The following is a 6,855-nucleotide window of genomic DNA, read 5'->3' as shown; positions in this document are numbered from 1 at the left end:
CAATAAAAACTAAACGAGCAGCGATAGAAATACACCGTTTGTTGCAATATGCTTGGGACAACAGTACATTTTCAGGCGGACAAACTTTCGAAATTACAGTAGTTACAATTTTCAACAACAGATGGCGCTGCAAGTGATGTGAAAAATATAGAAGACAACGCAGTCTGTGGGTGCGCCATTCTGTACGTCGTCTTTCTGCTGTAAGCATGTGCTGTTCACAACGTGCAAGTGTGCTGTAGGCAACATGGTTTATTCCTTAGAACAGAGGATTTTTCTGGTGTTGGAATTCCACCGCCTAGAACACAGTGTTGTTGCAACAAGACGAAGTTTTCAACGGAGGTTTAATGTAACCAAAGGACCGAAAAGCGATACAATAAAGGATCTGTTTGAAAAATTTCAACGGACTGGGAACGTGACGGATGAACGTGCTGGAAAGGTAGGGCGACCGCGTACGGCAACCGCAGAGGGCAACGCGCAGCTAGTGCAGCAGGTGATCCAACAGCGGCCTCGGGTTTCCGTTCGCCGTGTTGCAGCTGCGGTCCAAATGACGCCAACGTCCACATATCGTCTCATGTGCCAGAGTTTACACCTCTATCCATACAAAATTCAAACACGGCAACCCCTCAGCGCCGCTACCATTGCTGCACGAGAGACATTCGCTAACGATATAGTGCACAGGATTGATGACGGCGATATGTATGTGGGCAGCATTTGGTTTACTGACGAAGCTTATTTTTACCTGGACGGCTTCGTCAATAAACAGAACTGGCGCATATGGGGAACCGAAAAGCCCCATGTTGCAGTCCCATCGTCCCTGCATCCTCAAAAAGTACTGGTCTGGGCCGCCATTTCTTCCAAAGGAATCATTGGCCCATTTTTCAGATCCGAAACGATTACTGCATCACGCTATCTGGACATTCTTCGTGAATTTGTGGCGGTACAAACTACCTTAGACGACACTGCGAACACCTCGTGGTTTATGCAAGATGGTGCCCGGCCACATCGCACGGCCGACGTCTTTAATTTCCTGAATGAATAGTTCGATGATCGTGTGATTGCTTTGGGCTATCCGAAACATACAGGAGGCGGCGTGGATTGGCCTCCCTATTCGCCAGACATGAACCCCTGTGACTTCTTTCTGTGGGGACACTTGAAAGACCAGGTGTACCGCCAGAATCCAGAAACAATTGAACAGCTGAAGCAGTACATCTCATCTGCATGTGAAGCCATTCCGCCAGACACGTTGTCAAAGGTTTCGGGTAATTTCATTCAGAGACTACGCCATATTATTGCTACGCATGGTGGATATGTGGAAAATATCGTACTATAGAGTTTCCCAGACCGCAGCGCCATCTGTTGTTGAAAATTGTAACTACTGTAATTTCGAAAGTTTGTCTGCCTGAAAATGTACTGTTGTCCCAAGCATATTGCAACAAACGGTGTATTTCTATCGCTGCTCGTTTAGTTTTTATTGCCGTTTCAAATATACCGGTCATTTTTGAAACACCCTGTATCTGACCCCAGGAATGTGTCAATAAAGTTTCCCCTTCCTGGGACAATGAATCCACGGTGTTCTTATTTCAATTTCCAGGAGTGTATATATATTAAAATCCGTTACAGGTCACGGAGTGTGCACTTGCAATATAAAAACCTTTGCATATGTCGATACTTAAAATTACTTATCGATTGGGCGCAGAGACGATCCACAGTTGAAAAGCTATATAATAATGGATGAGTAAGTAAACAAAAACGAACGCTAGAGCATGCATGTGAAGCCTCCTTCCAAACTGGTTGCAATCCTGGCTTGTGTGTTAGGTCAGGCAGAAATGAGGGTGAGTCTACTGTGAGAGGTGGTCCGCCCACGTGGGCAGCTGAGCTGCTCGTTACATTGGGCGGGGCGCCAATGAGACCACGCGGCCAGTCGCCAACCTTCCGCCTTCCTTTTGGCCTTGAGTCTGCGGAGCGCTGTTCGCTGCCTCCCAAGTGTGTCACTGCTGTTTTGACGTGGTCGTCTCGTCGCTAAATGTTGTAAGGCGGCCGTGACAACAGTTACCACGTGAAGGTCTCGTTCTCCACGATGAAAGATTAGTGTTTAAGGTACTGTGATCGATGAAGCACATGCTAGTATTGCGGAAGATTAGTTAAGAGTTCCTCGCCCAGGTCTTCGTGGCCCAAAGGATGTCGGCCAGCCACCGTGTCATCCTCTGCTGTGGCGGTCTGCGGATGCGGTACGGAGGGGTATGTGGTCAGCACACCGCTCGCCCGGCCGTTATGCCGACTTTCCAAACCGTACAGCCGCTACTTCTCATTCCAGGGCTCTTCAGTCGCCATTACGATGCTGAGTGCACCCTGTACCAGTCCTCCCACCTTGGCAGTTCCGGGAGTCGAATTCAGGTCCTCCGAATGGCAGCCATCTACGCTGACTTCTGAGCTATGGAGGTGGACATTGAGGAAGATTGGGGTAAGGAAATCGGTCATGACCTTTTCAGAGGAACCGTACTAGCATTTTCATTAAGCTGTTTATCGAAACGAGAACCATAAAATGTTATTTAAATGGCCAGTTAGGGACTTTAATTTCCGTCGTACCATACCAAGCCTTGACCACCTTACAGATTCACAAATGAGATATGTTTACGTAAGTAACACCGGTGTTGGCCGGCCGCAGTGGCCGAGCGGTTCTAGGCGCTTCCGTCTGGAGCCGCGTGACCGCTACGGTCTCAGGTTCGAATCCTGCCTCGGGCATGGATGTGTGTGATGTCCTTAGGTTGGTTAGATTTAAGTAATTATAAGTTCTAGGGGACTGATGACCTCAGATGTTAAGTCCCATAGTGCTTAGAGCCAACACCGGTGTTGAAAATCAGTTGGGACTACTTATAATGAGGTAACATAAATCATGGGATAGCGATATGCACATATACATATGGCTGCAATACCTCGTATACGAGGTATAAAAGGGCAGTGCATTAGTGGAGCTGTCATTTGTACTTAGGTGATTCATGTTAAAAGGTTTCCTACGTGATTATGATCGCACGGCGGGAATTAAGAGACTCTGAACGTGGAATGGTAGTTGGAGCTAGACGCATGGGACATTCCATTTCGGAAATCGTTAGGGAATTCAATATTCTGAGATCCACACAGTAAATAATGTGCTGCGAACACCAAATTTCACACGTTACCTCTCACCACGGACGACGCTGTGGCCGACAGCTTTCACTTAACGGACAAGAGCAGCTGGGTTTGTGTAGACTTGTCAGTGCTAACAGACAAGCAACACTGAGTGAAATAACAGAAGAAATCAATGTGGAGCGTACGACAAAAGTATCCGTTAGTACAGCGTAGCGAAATTTAGCGTTTTTGGGCTATGGCAGCAGAAGACCTACACAATTGCCTTTACTAACAGCACGACATCGCCTGTAGTGCCTCTCCTGGGGTCGTGAGCATGTCGGTTGGACACTAGATGACTGGAAAACCGTGGCCTGGTCAGATGAGTACCGATTTCAGTTGGTAAGAGCTAATGGTAGGATTCGAGTGTGACGTTGACCCCCCGACACCTTGGACGTAAGTTGACAACAAGGCACTGTGAAAGCTGTGGTGGCTCCATAATGGTGTGGGCTGCATTTACGTGGAATGAACTGGATCCTCTGGCCAAACTGAACCCATCATTGACTGGAAAAGGCCGGCCGGGGTGGCCTAGCGGTTCTAGGCGCTACAGTCTGGAACCGCGCGACCGCTACGGTTGCAGGTTCGAATCCTGCCTCGGGCATAGGTGTGTGTGATGTCCTTAGGTTAGTTAGGTTTAAGTAGTTCTAAGTTCTAGGGGACTGATGACCTCAGAAGTTAAGTTCCATGGTGCTCAGAGCCATTTGAACCATTTGACTGGAAATGGTTATGTTCGGCTACCTGGAGTCAATTTGCGGCCATTCATGGACTATCTATTCCGAAACAACGATGGAATTTTTATGAATGACAGTGCGCCGTGTCACCGGGCCACAATATTAGTTTGAATATCATTGTGGACAAATCGAGGCAATGGTTTGGCCACACAAATCGCCCGACATGAATCTCATCGAGCATTTATGGGACATCATCGTGAGGTCAGTTCGTGCACAAAATCCTTCACCGGCAACACTTTCCCATTTACGGACGGCTTTAAAGGCAAGATGGTTCAGTATTTCTGCAGGGGGCTCCCAACGATCTTTTGAGTCCATGACACATCGGGTTGCTGCACTACGCCGGGGAAAAGGAGGTCCGACAAGATATTGGAAGATATACCACACCTTTTGTCACCTCAGTGTGGAGTAAACGAGGCACAAGGCATTTCACTCTACATACAGAATTTGTCCATTCCCTAGAAAGCACTTACCGAGAATCGCTTGTGCGGAGAACAACCTCGCGTGACTGGAAAATAGCGCAGATCTCTCCTAATTTCACAAATGTAAAATGTCACATTCACATAATTACATTCTAGTCTCACTGATGTCCGTCTGTCGAAGGTTTAAAGAACACATCTGAAGCTCAAATATTATGACGTTCCTGGAGGAACATAAGCTTGTCTCCAAGGATTATCACAGCTTCAAGAAAAACCAGTTTTGTGAAAAACAGCTTTCTTTATTACTACACGATATCTTGCAAAAAGTAATTACAGGTTGAGAAAGGTTCCATCTTTCTAGAGTTTCGAAAGGCATCCGACACAGTACCACATCCTCAACTACTAACCAAGATCTGATCGTACGGAATATCTTCACAGATATGTGATGAATCTATGCCGGGGCACGGTAACCCAATCCCAGTTGCAGGTTTCCTAGCTAACGGCATTCAATGTCAAGAAAGCTCGTAAATCAATATTTCGTAGAATTATTGACAGAATTTAAAAATTTAAGACGCTGTCACAGTCTACTCATTAAGAGGTATAATGTTATGTTGCAGGTTTAACACAGTAAGACAAGTATTGCGGTTAGAAACTGTGTAAATATCTTGAGGCATCGTAACTCATGGTGCGCAAATACGCGGACTATATCCATCCAGTATCTGAAAATGAGAGCACTTAGCGACTTTCAGCAAACTTTATACAGCATTTCAGCATTTCAAACCTTCACGAAATTTTTCTCGTTGACGTCCCCGAAAATGATCAAAAGGAGAACGGTTACCGCTTACTACATTTTCGCTTTTCATGCAGACTTCAACATCAAGCATGACGTTTTAATTTATTACTTCTTTACTGCTCTCTCTATTCACAATACACTTTGAAAAAATTGTCTACATATGGCACTGGCATATGGTTTGCCGGTAAAATTATATCACTGCACGACACACAGTTTAAGAGATATGGCATCATAAACATAGAGATACTGAAAAAACTAGCTTTTGCTTAAAATAAAGCGCAAATGACCCGTACTATAAGCACACAGTGATAGATACTCAAAAAATACAGAGACTTCCAATAAACCTTAAACATAATTTCAAACCTTTTCTAAACTCTTTCTCGTTTATATGCTTAACGTAAAATTTTTAACACATTCACTCATTTGTAAAGTTATCAGAAGTCTGAAGCTGTTCGATAGACGGGACTCTGATTCTTTAAAGAGCAGAGGATTAACCAGAACTCAAACGACAAACTTTCAGAAATCATTCAGGAATACCTTCTGAGTACTTCGTATTTTGGTGTAAGGGGCTCACGGGCGTCGGAGGCTAGTTACAGAGTTATTACATTTAGTTTGGTGTCCTGCCCCAATTAGCTTTGTATCTTTATTGCACTGAAAATATGGCACAACAATACATATGTCGACGGTATGTGATATGTGTCTTGCTTGGAAACAGCTCCATTCACTAACGTTACTTGCTGTCGAAAAAAAACAATGGCCGTCCTCAAGCTTCCATTCACTACGGCACTGATCTGTCTCGGGTTTGTATCTTCGGCAGTATTAGTTGTACGCTAACAGTGATACACAGCAGTATGGAAGGGTTGACTAATATGCACTTCATGTATGGTTTCACTAAATGTAGTTTAAGAGAGGCACAGCGGCGCCTATGCTAAGATGTTCCCGCAACAGTTACAACGATGTCACAGCCCTTTTGCTTCTGCGAGAGACCTAATGTGTAATACGTTTAGGTGATTGTATATTACAATCTGCTTCATTGTTGTGACGCTATTTGCACAAAAAATGCCTCTGAGCACTATGGGACTTAACATCTGAGGTCATCAATCCCCTAGAACTTAGAACTAATTAAACCTAACTAACCTAAGGACGCCACACACATCCATGCCCGAGGCAGGATTCGAACCTGCGACCGTAGCGGTCGCGCGGTTCCAGACTGAAGCGCCTAGAACCGCTCAGCCACACTGGCCGGTTGCTATTTGCACAGAGAAGAAGGTTACTGGAGTAACTTATTATCAATAATAATATTACTATTTGTCCGTAATGAGCCACCGGAGACTGAGGATCCCTAGTACCAAAATACTCAGAAAACATCCCTGAACAACTGTGGTGCTTAGATTCATCCCGTATGCAGTTCTGCACAGTCACCTAATTAGCAAAACATGAGCTTAAGGGCCCGCATCTCGTGGTCGTGCGGTAGCGTTCTCGTTTCCCACGCCCGGGTTTCCGGGTTCGATTCCCGGCGGGGTCAGGGATTTTCTCTGCCTCGTGATGGCTGGGTGTTGTGTGCTGTCCTTAGGTTAGTTAGGTTTAAGTAGTTCTAAGTTCTAGGGGACTGATGACCATAGCTGTTAAGTCCCATAGTGCTCAGAGCCAATTTTGAGCCATGAGCTTAAGGAACATTGGACCAGCTTTGTGACTAAACTGCGGACTTCCTCTCACATAGAATTAATCACGTCGCTCTCAAAGGACAGAAATC

General features: G+C 45.4%; 1 long non-coding RNA gene across 1 annotated transcript in view; it reads left to right on the top strand.

Annotated features, from left to right (window-relative positions):
- The first annotated feature begins 2,046 nt into the window (after positions 1–2,046).
- Positions 2,047–6,855, top strand: part of LOC126469648 (uncharacterized) — a 28,008-nt gene continuing 23,199 nt past the window's right edge. The window contains exons 1-2 of the long non-coding RNA XR_007586036.1: positions 2,047–2,238; positions 2,315–2,461. This is a non-coding gene — a long non-coding RNA (uncharacterized LOC126469648). The remainder of the gene's footprint in view (positions 2,239–2,314; positions 2,462–6,855) is intronic.

The sequence above is a fragment of the Schistocerca serialis genome, chromosome 3 (genome assembly GCF_023864345.2).
Source record: "Schistocerca serialis cubense isolate TAMUIC-IGC-003099 chromosome 3, iqSchSeri2.2, whole genome shotgun sequence".
Taxonomy (NCBI): Eukaryota; Metazoa; Arthropoda; class Insecta; order Orthoptera; family Acrididae; genus Schistocerca; species Schistocerca serialis.
This window is presented reverse-complemented; position numbering and strand designations above follow the sequence as displayed.